General features: G+C 38.2%; 1 protein-coding gene across 1 annotated transcript in view; it reads left to right on the top strand.

Moving 5' to 3' along the window:
- Positions 1–16,431, top strand: part of thrab (thyroid hormone receptor alpha b) — a 285,769-nt gene that overhangs the window by 53,057 nt on the left and 216,281 nt on the right. Inside the window, exon 2 of the mRNA XM_061908103.1 lies at positions 5,890–5,970. The gene's annotated coding sequence lies outside the window, so the exon portion shown is untranslated. The remainder of the gene's footprint in view (positions 1–5,889; positions 5,971–16,431) is intronic.

Genomic DNA, 16,431 nt, shown 5'->3' with positions numbered 1-16,431 from the left:
CTGTAAACCACCAGTTCCATTGGCAGCAAAACAGGCCCAGAGCATCATACTACCACCACCATGCTTGACCGTAGCATGGTGTTCCTGCGATTAAAGGCCTCACCTTTTATCCTCCAAACATATTGCTGGGTAATGTGGCCGAACAGCTCCATTTTTGTTTCTTCTGGCATCACATGAACAAAGATAAGACCTTCTGGAGGGAAGACCTACCAATTATTGCAGTGAAACTTGCCAAGGGCCATGTAACCAAATATTAACATTGCTGTATGTATACTTTTGATTTGGTTACATTTTCAGTTGACCCATAATAATTTCATGAAAAAAACAAACTTCATGAATGTTGTTTGTGACCAACAAGTATGTGCTCCAATCAGAAAAAAATAAGAGTTTTAGAAAGGTTCTTTACAAGTGTATGTAAAATTTTGACCACGACTGCATACAGGGTTCAAAAACATTGAAAGGGTTTTGCGAAAACTAATGCCTTAAATCAGTGGTCCCCAACCTTTTTGTGGCTGCGGACCGGTCAACGCTTGAAAATTTGTCCCATTGGGGGGTTTCATAAAGAAATACAATCATGTGTGCTTAGGGACTGTATCCTTGCAGACTGTATTGATCTATATTGATATGTAATAATGTATATATTGTGTTTTTTATGGTGATTTGATAATTGGCCCGGTGGTTGGGGACCACTGCCTTAAATGGTATTAAAAAGCACTAAATGTGATGTCTCGAGGTATTAAAAAATGTAATCTGTCAATCAATCAATAAATGAAAATGAACCTCACCTTCCGGTCATCGATACATTGCCAAGTTAAATTCAAACTGGACACGAGGTCATTTAAGGTACAAAAGCGCAACCTCAATAGCGGACACTCTGCTGGACGGCAAAATCAAACGGCTCTGTGGGGTCCAAACTTTGCAATTCTTTTGTCACCGTTTGCGTGTGACACCGTGTCATGGTGAACTTGTTTCATACACGACTCCTTTATTTCAGTCTGCAGTTCAACCTGCTCAGTGGCCTCCTGGTTAGAATTTCCGCCCTGAGATCGGTAGGTTGTGAGCGCAAACCCCAGACGAGTCATACCAAAGACTATAAAAATAGGACCCATTACCTCCCTGCTTGGCACTCAGCATTAATGATTGGAATTAGGGGTTAAATAACCCCAAAAACTATTCCCGGGAGCGGCCCCCGCTGCCGCTCACTGCTCCCCTCATCTCCCAGGGTGTGAACAAGGGGATGGGTCAAATGCAGAGGACAAATTTCATCACACCCAGTGTGTGTGTGACAATCATTGGTACTTTAACTTAAACACAAGTGAGCTAACTTGGCTAACATTAGTAAGTCTTGTGACGCATGCAGCGCACGTGACCTACGGTGGCCCAGGATAGACAAAAAAGGCAATTCTCACAACAGAACACAACTCTTTTATATTGTGACATGCCCAAAGTGAATCAATAGTAATTAATTCAGCTCCCTGACACTTTATAGTACACTTGCTAAAGTATCTATTGTCCATCCATCCATCCATCCATCCATCTTCCGCTTATCCGAGGTCGGGTCGCGGGGGCAGCAGCCTAAGCAGGGAAGCCCAGACTTCCCTCTCCCCAGCCACTTCGTCCAGCTCTTCCCGGGGGATCCCAAAGCGTTCCCAGGCCAGCCGGGAGACATAGTCTTCCCAACGTGTCCTGGGTCTTCCCCATGGCCTCCTACTGGTTGGACGTGCCCTAAACACCTCCCTAAGGAGGGGTTCGGGTGGCATCCTGAACAGATGCCCGAACCACCTCATCTGGCTCCTCTCGAAGTAGCAGCGGCTTTACTTTGGGCTCCTCCCGGATGGCAGAGCTTCTCATCCTATCTCTAAGGGAGAGCCCCGCCACACGGCGGAGGAAACTCATTTCGGCCGCTTGTACCCGTGATTTTATCCTTTCGGTCATGACCCAAAGCTCATGACCATAGGTGAGGGTGGGAACGTAGATCCACCGGTAAATTGAGAGCTTTGCCTTCCGGCTCAGCTCCTTCTTCACCACAACGGATCTGCACAACGTCCGCATTACTGAAGACGCCGCACCGATCCGCCTGTCGATCTCACAATCCACTCTTCCCTCACTCGTGAACAAGACTCCTAGGTACTTGAACTCCTCCACTTGGGGCAGGGTCTCCTCCCCAACCCAGAGATGGCATTCCACCCATTTTAAACAAAAGACCATCTATTCAAGATGTTAAATTGACTCGGTTTATTTTAATGCATCAATTGGGCTTATCTGCATTTAAAATGCGTCATTTTCATTCCGAGTATGATCATTATTATTCCATTAAACAGTTTTACTTAAATTGTATCCTAATTAAAAACATATCCTCCAGTTTTAAGGCTGTTATAAGGCATATTTTCAGAGTATGTGCGTTTTTGAAGCACATTTTAAAGAGATATGATTTTTTTTTTAAAAACTAAATTTAAGGCATCAACTAATCCAGAAATGGATGTTTATGTAGAGCAGGGGTAGGGAACCTATGGCTCTAGAGCCAGATGTGGCTCTTTTGATGACTGCATCTGGCTCTCAGATAAATCTTAGCTGATATTGCTTAACACGATAAGTAATGAATAATTCCGCTGGTAATGACAGTGTTAAAAGTAACGTTCAAAATATAAAACATTCTAATCAATCCATCCGGTTTCTACCGCACCTGTTCAAGAAGTCGCATTAATGGTAAGAAGTATTTTATTAATTGTTGGTTAGCTTCAGAATAACAATGTTATTAAAAACAATAAGAGACTTAGCAAAGTTTCCTATAATATGTCATTTTTGCCTATTTAAGCTGTAATTTGACCCCCTTAAAATGTTTCAAAGTGCAAGTTAAAGCTATACTATGCAAAGCGAAAGCCATTTATCGACAACATCCAGAAACGCAGAGCTGTAATTTGACCCCCTTTTATACTCTAAAAATATTGGTCTTACTTAAAAATGCATGCATTTAATTGTGTTCAGTCTTAAAAAAAATATTATATGGATCTCACGGAAATACTTTTTCAAATATTTGGCTTGTATGGCTCTCTCAGCCCAAAAGGTGCCCGACCCCTGATGTAAATGGATTAAGTCTCCCTTTTTAATCATTTTGATGGAAGGTACGATCTGGAACATTTTAATTGGCCATTGCCTACGGCCGGTGCACAAAGTCAGAATGCTGTATGCTAATACAGAAAAATAAATAAATACGAATGAATTCTCCGAGCCCATTCTAATTCACCAGATAGCAACATATTTTTTTAAGTATTCAACATTATTTTTGTCAAATGCTTACAGACAATTGTAAGCTTTTGACTATATTTAATGTCAATATGCAGTCGGACATGGGCTATACATTTTTTCTCAAGTTGCATTAAGTAGCATTACATTAGATTTGCTGATGCGTGTAGAAACCCTGATAAACTTAATTTGTATATAACATGTTGATCAAGGTTTTTGGAGGTTTTTTAGAGCACTTCATAGACGTAGTAGACTTCCATTCGCGCCATTGTTAGCTAGCAATTATTTATGATTTAGAATGCATAAAATGAAAAGAAAAACATGTATTCTTGTTTTACATAGGGATTGAGAATGAGAGACAATTCCCTATCAAAGTGCAGTTCAATGTATTTTACTGTACAAAACCCAAAACCAGTGAAGTTGGCACGTTGTCTAAATGGTGAATAAAAACAGAATACAATGATTTGCAAATCCTTCTCAATTTATATTCAATTGAATAGACTGAAAAGACAAGATATTTAACGTTCGAACTGAGAAACTTAATATTTTTTGCAAGTAATGATTAACTTAGAATTTAATGGCAGCAACACAGCAAAAAAGTTGGCGCAGGGGCATTTTTACCACTGTGTTACATGGCCTTTCCTTTTAACAACACTCTGTAAACGTTTGGGAACTGAGGAGACTAATTTTTGAAGCTTTTCAGGTGGAATTCTTTCTCATTCTTGGTTAATGTACAGCTTAAGTTGTTCTACAGTCCGGGGTCTCCGTTGTGGCATTTTTGGCTTCATCTTGTGCCACACATTTTTAATGAGAGATAGGTCTGGACTATAGGCAAGCCAGTCTAGTACCCGCACTCTTTTTCTATGATGCCACGCTGTTGTAACAGGTGGCTTGGCATCGTCTTGCTGAAATAAGCAGGGGCGTCCATGATAATGTTGCAACATATGTTGCTCCAAAACCTGTATGTACCTTCAGCATTAATGGTGCCTTCACAGATGTGTAAGTTACGCATACCTTGGGCACTAATACACGCCCATACCATCACAGATGCTGGTTTTTAAACTTTGTGCCTATAACAGTCTAGCTGGTTCTTTTCCTCTTAGTTTCGGAGGACACAACATCCAGTTTGCAAAAACAATCTGAAATGTGGACTCGTCAGACCACTTTTACACTTTGGGTCAGTCCATCTTAGATGAGCTCAGGCCCAGTGAACCCGGCAGCGTTTCTGGGTGTTGTTGATAAATTGCTTTCGCCTTGCATAGTAGAGTTTTAACTTTCACTTACAGATGAACGGCCAACTGTAGTTACTGACAGTGGTTTTGTGAAGTGTTCCTGAGCCCATGTGGTGATATCCTTTACACACTGATGTCGCTTTTTAATGCAGTACCGCCTGAGGGATCGACGGTCACAGGCATTTTCAGCCTTGCTGCTTATGTGCGTGATTTCTCCAGATTCTCTGAACTTTATGTTGATATTACGGACCGTAGATGGTGTAATCCCTAAATTCCTTGCAATAGCTGGTTGAGAAATGTTGTTCTTATACAATTTGCTTAGGCATTCGTTCACAAAGTGGAGACCCTTGCTCCATTCTTGTTTGTTAATGACTGAGCATTACATGGAAGCTGCATTTATACCCAATCATGGTACCCACCTGTTCCCAATTAGCCCGTTCACCTGTGGGATGTTCCAAATAAGTGTTTGAGGAGCATTCCTCAACTTTATCAGTCTTTTTTTGCCACTTGTGCCAGCTTTTTTGAAACATGTTGCAGCCGTCAAATTCCAAATGAGAAAATATTTGCAAACAATAAAGTTTTCCAGTTGGAACGTTAAGTATCTTGTCTTTGCAGTCGATTCAATTGAATATAGGTTTAAAGGGATTTGCAAATCATTATATTCTGTTTTTATTTAGCATTTACACAACGTGCCAACTTCCCTGCTTTTGCGTTTTGTACTTGCTACAACCTGAAGTAATGGACGCTGCCAAAAAATGCTGCTTTGATTTGACGTCTTCTTAGCGGTGGCATTCAGAAACCTCCATCACAATTGGACCGCACGAGGAAGGAGTCTCTCTGCCAGCGACAGGCCTCAAACCACACCACGTCTCGTCCGCAATTTAATTAGTAGCGAGTGTTTTTTGGCACGGGGAATGCCACAATTACACGGGCAAACTGACTTGGCTGTACAAAAAATGGACCAGATTTACCGGAAGGGGGTTTTGTTGTCGATAAACGAACGTCAGGTAAAGTGGGGCATAGGAAAAGTCTTAACAGGTGTGCTGGTGTCAGGAGCCGGCCAGGTCTGAAGGCCTGGCAAACCCACCTCCCATGATTCCCGTGGGCAGCCTAAGCCTCAGGTTAGACACTTCATTTGGCTAAAGGATTAGACCAGTAAGCCTTTTAGTGCTAAGCCGGTCACATGAAAAACCTAGTATCGCTTAGCATAGCCTAGAACAGCTCGTGCTTCCTTTGCGGATCCCCCCCCTCCTTCCCGCCGCCCCCCCTCTAGGACTCTAGAGACTCCTCCTGGGCGGCCACGTGGAATTTCCCACAGCGCGGCGCTCCCGCCAGGATTTGGCTATCGCTCTCCTCTCAGCATCCGCCGTTTAAGCCATTCCAAACAATCACAGGTGGTCTCTTGTGGTTGCAGACCTGACCTGAGACCTGGTTGGTGGACCGAGAAGCGGGATGAGTTGGGAACGTTCAGCAGCGAGCGCGGTGGAGCACTGAGGTAAGGAACACAACTTCGTCACCACACCAATTCATTTGTATTGAAAGGATGGTTTCATTGTCCACATGCTGTCTGTAGCACCTGTGTCACTTCCTGTGACCTTTCACAATAATCACATTTTTAAGCAGCATGACGATAGCGTAAAAGCTGTGCTTCACATGTCAAACTTGGATGTCAACACTCCTGATGTTGAGCATCGAGACCAGCCAGTGTTTCTGCTCACATGTTTACATTGACACAACGTTTGGACAGTAGTGTATACACGTTGCCTCAAGCCTTGCAATGTGCGTAAAGTTGTCTGAAGAGTCCACATTCAAATAGAGGCGAGCGATACAGTTCAAAATCTGTTATTTATCATCCCGTATTTATACGTATGTGTGCGTGTGTATATAGTCATATAATTGTGTGTATGTTTATATGTATATGTGTATATGTATCAATGTATTTATGCGCTAATATGTATGTGGATGTATATGTATGTATGTATGTTTATATATGCATGTGTATACTGTATATGTGTATATATATATGTGTATCTATGTGTATATACAGTATGTATGTGTGTGTATATATGTGTATGTATATATATATACATATGTATATATGTGTGTATATATATATATATATATATATATAGATGTATATATATGTTTATATATGTATGTGTATATATATATATATGTAGGTATATCTATATGTATGTATATATATTTATATATATGTGTGTATATATATATATATATATATATATATATATATATATATATATATATATATATATATATATATATATTAGGGATGCACCGAAAAGAAAATTTGTGGCCGAAGCCGAATAAAATTTAAACGCTTGGCCGAAGGCTGAATACTGACTACCGAATAATGAATGCAGTTTTTCACAATTTTTTTATATTGCATAAATAGCCTAGAATAAATATTTAGACATGTTTTTCAAATAAAGTAATTTTTTATTGAATACTGACATTTTTTTTAATATTCCAGTAACCTTTGCTTTTCAAAAAAAGCACAAAGTTTTTCATTTATATTAGGCCTTCAAACAAAACATGCATTCCAAAAAAAAAAAAAGTGCATTAAAGTGGATAAACCCACAGCAAATGAATTATTATCCTTTTGGCAAAAGTCTGCTTAGCCACAGTAGATATGCTAATAATGTTAACAGAAGGCTCAAGTAAATCTCAATTAAGTGTGTGCTTATAACTTCATACACTTATACAGGTAACCTACACAACAGGCTAATAATGTAAACAAAGGCCCCACTAAATCTCAATAAGTGTGTACTTGTAACCTCATACACTTATACAGGTACACAACATATCCCAACGTCACCGCACGTTGGTTGATTGCGTCATTGCGTCAAAAAATTGCGTCACACGCCACTATTCGGCCTTGTTCTTAACTAATTCCACCGAAGGCCGAATGTGGCTTTTTTTGCCATATCGGCCGAATATATTCGGTTACCGATTAATCGGTGCATCCCTAATATATATGTGTATATATATATATATATATATATGTATATGTTTATATGTGCATGTGTATACTGTATATGTGTATGTGTATATATAAATATATGTATCTATGTGTATATACAGTACGTATGTGTGTGTATATATATGTATATGTATACATATGTATATATGTATGTGTATGTATATGTGCATGTATATGTGTATATTGCATATATATGTGTATATATGTATGTATATGTATACATATGTATATATGTATGTGTATGTATATGTGCATGTATATGTGTATATTGCATATATATGTGTATATATGTATGTATATATATATTTATGTGTGTATATATATGGATGTATATGTGTATATGTATGTATATATGTGTGTGTATATATATGTGTATACATATGTATATGTATGTATGTATATGTATGTGTATATATGTGTGTATATGTACAGTATATGTGTGTATGTATATATATATATGTATGTATACATATATATATATATATATATATATATATAATATATTTATGTATATATATATATATGTATGTATTTAAGTATGTATGTATATGTGTTGATGCTGAGTGCCAAGCAGGGGGGTAATTGCTCCCATTTATAGCCTTTGGTATGACTCAGCCGGGGTTTGGACTCACGACCTACCCATCTCAGGGCGGACACTCTAACCACTCGGCCACTATCAGTGGAACTTTAACTTTCAGACGTTCTCTTCTCACTCCATGCAAAGAATCAACAAAACTTGATAGTTGATACTGTCACCTGATTGGTTGTTAGCGTGTCCCTCCCACCGATCAGCGATCACTTCCTGCGTTTGCTCGGTTAATAGAGAGCGAGGACCTTTGTTCTTGCAACCAACCTTGCTTCCATACCACACCATCTTGCTCTTTTCCCACCAAGAAGAAGAAAAAATATTGAACGCATTTTTTATTGATATTGATTATGTGCCTTATTGGGATATGTATTCATATTGTTTCATCACCCAGCTCTGGGGTCATTGACTAGTCAGTGTTTCTGGCTAGTACAGCGGATGCAGGATTTTAACCGCCAACCCTCAAGTCCGAGCATCGTTAATGGCGTTATACGCCTTAAACCAGTTATGTTATTATGCATCTCTCCCTCGTGCTCTACTTTTTCATTACCTGACATGACTTTAGCATCTGGGCTAAAGGTGTGAAGCAGTGACAATATCCCCACATGGACGCTCTCTGACTCACCAGCGGTAACGCCAGGACTTGGAGATATTTTATACGTACGTGTTTGGGAGGGCAGCCACCTAAGTGTCACTTTCCAGACGGCCGTTGGCGTGTCGGTCGGAACCTCCACCAGCGGCGAAGAGGCCGCCGTGACATTTAAGTAACGACAGGACGGCATTATTACTCTTATGATGGTCTCCTTAATGTGCTTGTGACATTTCCATGAGTGCAATCAATATCAAGGCACCGCCGGACGTCTAGACACGAACGCCGGATTCGAGCAGGACACCGCAAAGCATGCTGGGAGCTGACATTTTCCCACCAGTCAGGAAGTAACAAGGAGCGACTAATGCAGGGGCCTTCAAAGTGCGGCCCGCGGCTAATTTCTTAATTAAGAATGCTCGCGCAAAAAAAAAAATAAATGCAATAAAGGATCAAGCAGGCAGTTTTTTCACTTTTTAACTGCCATTGCTCAAAAAAAATTTATATGAATTATTATTGACCTATTCCGGGGTTTCCCACACATTCATTTATTTGTGGCGGCCCGCCACGAAAGAATTACGGCCGCCACAAATAAAAACAAATTAAAAAAAAAGTTTTTTGGTTTTTTTTTCCAGCTTTTTACTCGCTCGACCGCTCATAAAAGCAATGGGACTCTGTCTGTGAATGGAGCTTGTAGTTAAATATTATATAGATATGTAAATATTATATAAATATGTACATAAAGTGTTGTAATTATATTCCAACTCCGTGTTCTTCTTGGTCATCGCCGCCGCTGCCTCACCTAACCCCCCCAACTCCGCCGCCGAACCACACCACCACAAATAGATGCCTGACCTGTGGGAAACACTGTATTCAAATACTTCGCATTAAATATTTTACTTTGAAATATTTTTTTGTGTCAAATATTGCATTTTTTGTGTGTTTGCCATATAAATAAAACAGTTTTTTTGACAAAACATAGGAAAACATTAAAAAAAAACTTAACGCATAGATCTGAATTTGATCAAGTGATTTAAGCACTGGAAGTAAGACGTTTTTTTTTGTTATGATTTATTTTTTTAAACTTTCATTGCTGAAAAATGATTGATGTGAATTACTATTGACCTATTCAAATACTTCACATTAAATATTTTACTTTGAAATATTTTGTGTAAAATATTAAATTTTTTGTGTTTGCCATATAAATAAAACATTTTTTTTGACAAAACATAGGAAAACAAAAAAAAAAAACCTTAACGCATAGATCTGAATTTGATCTAGTGATTTAAGCACTGGAAGTAAGAAAAAAACATTTATTATGATTTTCTTTTTAAACTGTCAGTATTGCTCAAAAAATAATTGATATGAATTATTATTGACCTATTCAAGTACTTCACATTAAATATTTTACTTTGAAATATTTTTTTGTGGGAAATATTGCATTTTTTGTGTTTGCCATATAAATAAAACATTTTTTTTTTTGACAAAACCATTAAAAAATTATAACTTAACTCATAAATCTGAATTTGATTTAGGTTTTTAAGCGCTGAAAGTTTTTAAATACTCTGCTTGCTTAGCTGTTTTATCCAGTGCTTTCATGATTGTATTTCTATTTTCATCAATGTTTGTTTTATCTAGTGTTTATCTAGTGTGTGTCATGATTTCATTTTTATTTAAATTTTTCATTATATATTCTAACTTTCTATTTTTATTTTTTTATAATTTTTATACTTTGTAGCACTTTGAGATTTTACCAAATGTAATGTGTGTCATTATTATTATTATTGAAAGTATGAAAAAAATATTCATGTGATTGCTTTCTTTGCTCAAAAAAGCGTTGAAAGTAAAAATAAAAATTCAAATATAGGTCTTATTTTTAACAATTTTAATGACTCAGACCCTATAGGTCCCCGAGATCTTTAACCTTCACCAACTGAAGAAGCCCTGATGGTCACAAAATCAATTGTATTCTTTTTGAAATGGAAAAATATGACAATGGCATCTTGAGAGTTAAGAGTTAACTTGTACAGTGGTTTTCTACCTTCAAGGTACTCAAAGCGCTTTGAAACTATTTCCACATTCATCCATTCACACACACTGATTTTTAGTGTCCCCCCAACCCCCAGTGAAACAAGTTTGGACACCCCTGCACTAGGGTGTGTATGTTATACCGGTATTGGTATAGTACTGCGATACTAATGAATCATATTCAGTACTATAGCGCCTCTAAAAAGTACCGATCCCCCACGCCCCCTAGCCCTTCGTCGTTGTCGTGTCATCACTGATTTTACGAGTAGAGGAGCATGTTCGGCAGCACATAATCACAGAGTACTTACAAGCAGACACAGTGTGTTGATTGAAAAGGGAGAACGGACACATTTTGGCTTAAAAACAGGATAAATGTGAAGTTATAACACTGAAACGCCCTCAGGAAGAGGTGCTTTAAGACATGGTTAGCTAGTCCAGCCCCAGTCGGCAGTGTTTTAGCTACTTCTAAATCACTAATCCTGGTCTCCATGGCGACAAATAAAATAAGTTTCTTACAAGTATCATCCCTGCTGGACAAGGAATAGCTAATAATGCTTCACTACACACTGTAGCTTACCGGTGTCAAAATGTAAACAAACGCCATAAGTGGATCTACACTTGACATCCACTGTAATGATACTAAGTACAGGAGCTTATCTAGTTGATAAGCTCCTGATTACGTCTATTTTTGGGGATCACAATCTTTTTTCATTTAAAAAAAAATTAAGAAATTAATTAATTTTCTACCACTTGTCTTTAATAATGTTGACAAAATAATAGAATGATATGTTACTGCATATGTCAGCAGACTAAATTAGGAGCCTTTGTCTGTTTGTTTACTTACTACTAAAAGACATGTATGTTGTATGTTCACTATTTTATTTAAAAGGGAACATTACCACAATTTCAAAAGGGTTAAAACAATAAAAATCAGTTCCCAGTGGCTTGTTTTATTTTTTGAAGTTTTTTTCAAAATTTTACCGGTCCCCGAATATCCCTAAAAAAAAGCTTTAAAGTGCTTGATTTTCGCTATTTGCGATGCGACTATCCATTTCCCTGTGACGTCATACAGTGCTGCCAATGTAAACAAACAACGGCGAATACCATAGCAAGATATAGCGACATTAGCTCGGATTCCAGCGGTTTAAGCGATTCAACAGATTACCCATGTATTGAAACGGGTGGTTGGAGTTTGAAAGTATTGAAGAAGAAACTGAAGCTATTGAGCGAATAGCTATTGACGCCATAGCATGGCCGAATAGCTGCGTTAGCATCGCTGGTAAAATGTGCGGACCAAACGATCAGGACTTTCGCATCTCGTGACACTAAAGCAACTTAAATCCTTCGATTGGTAAGTGTTTTTTTCGCATTAAATGTGGGTGGAAGGAAACGTAATATAGTTGCAAATGCATCTGCAGGTTATCCATACATCTCTGTGCCACGTCTGCTTTAGCACCGCCGGTAAATAGCATGTTAGCATCGATTAACGTACAATGTTAGCATCGATTAGCTGGCAGTCAACATCAACAAAACTCACCTTTGTGATTTCGTTGACTTTATAGTTGCAAATGCATCTCCAGGTTATCCATACATCTCTGTGCCATGTCTGCTTTAGCACCGCCTGTAAATAGCATGTTAGCATCGATTAGCTGGCAGTCACGCCGCAACCAAATATATCTGATTAGCACATAAGTCAACATCAACAAAACTCACCTTTGTGATTTCGTTGACTTTATCGTTGCAAATGCATCTGCAGGTTATCCATACATCTCTGTGCCATGTCTGTTATCGCCAGTAAAATGTGGAGACACTCTGGTTCATTCAATGGGGGTCTGGCGGCAGACACTTTCGCATCTTCGGGCCAGTGGTGCAACTTGAATCCCTCCCTGTTAGTGTCGTTACACCCTCCGACAACACACCGACGAGGCATGATGTCTCCAAGGTTCCAAAAAATAGTTGAAAAAATGGAAAATAACAGAGCTGAGACCCGGTGTTCGTAATGTGTTGAAAATGAAAATGGCGGCTGTATTACCTCGGAGACGTCACGTTCTGACGTCATCGCAAAAAGAGCGATAAACAGAAAGGCGTTTAATTCGCCAAAATTCACCCATTTAGAGTTCGGAAATCGGTTAAAAAAATATATGGTCTTTTTTCTGCATCATCAAGGTATATATTGACGCTTACATAGGTCTGGTGATAATGTTCCCCTTTAAGGACAAACTTTCAATAAGAACATATATTTAATGTACCCTAAGTTTGTTTGTTAAAATAAGGCCAATAATACAATTTTTGTGGTCCCCCTTTTATTTAAAAAAGTACCAAAAAGTATTGAAATATTCTGGTACCGGTGACAACACTACCCTGGACTAGTGGCACCTTGCGTGCAGCGTTCTGCCATGTCTGCTTATGGAGTGGGCGGAGCTGCGGTCCGGCCCTCATTCACAGAAAGGAAGTGGCTTTTGCGTCTTTCTCGGCAAAGCGAACCTTTGTTGTCGCCCCCGCGCCTGCGGCGTACTCGCCGCCGGTGTGATGTGTGGAAGCAGAGAATGTTGCGTTCACTTGCACACATAATATGACTGATGATTCAACACCACTACAAACAGCGGAATACACACAAAGTGCGTCAGAGGAGCCACCTGTACTAAAAACACACATACCTTTGTTTGTTTACGTAAAAAAAAAACAATGAACTCATCACAGCTCATCACATTTTAGTGCTGAGTCATCATTAAAGCATTTATTTGCTGTGAAGAATTTATCACTACCTTCAGGAGGCGCATATTTATTATATACGTGTGTTAATTAGGGCTGTCGAACGATTCAATATTTATTTGCCATTAATAGCATATTGTTCATTCTAATTAATCCTGATTAATCACAGCTACATATATACATATATATATATATATATATTTTTATGCACCACCTAATTATTTTTTGTTGTTTCTGTTACTGTTCACAAACTCAGGAAGTGAATTTGTGCTCGCTGGAATGCAGCTGAGATAGGCTCCAGCACCCCCCGCAACCCTAAAAGGGACAAGCGGTAGGAAATGGATGGATGGATGGACTTAGGAAATTATTTTAAAATTGATATTTTTCCACTTCCATTACTTGAATAATTTCATAATCTTGAGCATTTTGTAGCCTGTTTTGAAATATCATTTACTTACCATTAATATACTGTGATGTATAGCAGGAGACTATATAGCAATATACATCGAATAGATCTTTTTTTAAGGCAGTATCGCCTAATGTGTGTTGTTATATGTATGAAGGTGTACGGTTTCCCCAGGTGGACAATGCCCTTAAAACGGAATGTCGATGCTCCTTACAAGGACATTCTTGTAAGCGGATGGCTCCTCGGGGGGCCCTGCGGCGTTTAATGTCATCCGTGTCGCACCTTTTGTGTGCTCATCGCTTCCACGCCGCCATGGCAACCACTGTCGTTTCATTCCACACATCTCACGGGACCAATGAATGGATATCAGTATGCATACGCACTTTTTATTTACACTTCTTAAACTTTACTAAGCGCTTATTTTCTCCGCCCCCCAGTGATAATGGTACTTGTAAAGAATGGACTTTATGATGATTATTATCTTAAGGCCGCGGCTCCACAGGCTTGTACCTTTTTCACGTAAATCGGTCGACACTAATTAGTGGCCGATTATTTAGATATCATGTGATCCAGTTGTTTTAAGGTAGTGGTTCTCAAACTGTGTGTCAGGTTCAAACACTGGTGACATCTATTAAACAAGACAAGAAGCAAGAAATTAAACAGAGACGGAATTCATTTTAGCTCAATTGAGGAGAAACGCGTAGAAACTGTACCCATGGACAGTGTCGTCCAACGCTCTGACCAAAGATCGTACGCCTCCTCTTTTATTTGGACTTTCCCTGATTACATGGCAACGGCTGTTTCTAAGGGAGGGGGGTCGTAAACAGCCATTGCCCTCGGTCACAAAGCAGTTCAAATAAAAGGTGCCTGGAGTGGGGTCAGGCCCTGCCTCCTCTCCGCTTTGTAGATCTCGGGTCAAGACATAGTCATCATTGTCACCGACGTCCCACTGGGTGTGAGTTTTCCTTGCCCTTATGTGGGCCTACCGTGGATGTCGTAGTGGTTTGTGTTGTGGTTTGTGCAGCCCTTTGAGACACTAGTGATTTAGGGCTATATAAGTAAATATTGATTGATTGAAGACAAAATCTTCCTGTGGATTACAACACATCAAAGAAATCGACACCCTCATGTCGGTCCCCATCCTACACAGTGGGGTTTTACAAGCCTTTTGCTTGGTAGGATCAAAGACAGCTTTTTGTTCTCTCGCAGGGCGAGCTGAACTCAATGTTACACAAAGTTTTGTGATAATTTAGATAACAATTATTCTGGCACTGTGGACACGGGCTCCATCTAGTGGTACGCCAAATAATCGTTTAGTTAAAGGACAGTGTTTTATTTTCCAATATTCAAACACAGTGTTAATGTTCAAACGGTGAGTAATGTTATAAAGACTAAAACCGCTGCCTTGTTTTTAATGAATACTTAGGCCTCCTGCGCTACTGTATTTTTAAGTGTATTCATCAGGGTGGTGCTTAAAGTGCTTTCTGAGTTTGAGAGTAACGCGAGTAAATCGATTCACATTCGAATCGCGATTCTTAGTCATCCCGATTTTAAATTGATTCCTAATTTTCAAAAATCAATTAAAAAAAAGGAAACATTTTCCTTTATTCTTCATTTTTTTAAATACAAATGAATTAAAAAAAAAAAATTGTTTTTAATTGTTCATCTCCATGCAACCAGAATGGGTTTTTCTAACCTGTTACCTGTTTTGGAAAAAGTTTCATCATAATTATTAAACGAAATAATTCAATGGGAGAATCGGTTTGGACCGAGAGTCATTCTGAATCAAATCGTGAGGAGTTCTTATAAATAATTAACATTTTTCATTCTGGCAAAGACAATCCTTGGACTTGAATTGCTGACAATTATTATTAGATAGATAGATAGACAGATAGATGGATAGTACTTTATTGAGTCCTTCAGGAGAGTTCCCTCAGGAAAATTACAAGATTACATAGATTATATTGTACATGAATTATAAACAAATGTAATTACAAAAGGACAATTTTTTTTGCGTATTAGAGTGTATATTATGGGTATTACAGAAATGTAAATATTGTGACAACATGGACACATAATGGCAGTGTGTTACCGTGACCATGTGCCCTTTGAACCAGGCTTGGGGACCATGTCGGCTCATAATGTGTAAGGCAGGGGGCCGCATTGGGTTAGAACAATTTGGCCGGGGGCCGGGCTGTATATCTCTATATATATATATATATATATATATATATATATATATATATATATATATATATATATATATATATATATATATATATACATACATACATACATATATATGTATATATATATATATATATATATATACATACATACATATATATGTATATATATATATATATATATATATACATATATATATATATATATATACATACATACATATATATGTATATATATATATATATATATATATATACATATATATATATATATATATATATATATATATATATATATATATATATATATATACAGTGCGGCAAAAATGTATTTAGTCAGCCACCGATTGTGCAAGTTCTCCCACTTAAAATGATGACAGAGGTCTGTAATTTTCATCATAGGTACACTTCAACTGTGAGAGACAGAATGTGAAAAAAAATCCAGAAA

The sequence above is a fragment of the Nerophis ophidion genome, linkage group LG08, assembly GCF_033978795.1.
Source record: "Nerophis ophidion isolate RoL-2023_Sa linkage group LG08, RoL_Noph_v1.0, whole genome shotgun sequence".
In the NCBI taxonomy this organism is placed as follows: Eukaryota; Metazoa; Chordata; class Actinopteri; order Syngnathiformes; family Syngnathidae; genus Nerophis; species Nerophis ophidion.
This window is presented reverse-complemented; position numbering and strand designations above follow the sequence as displayed.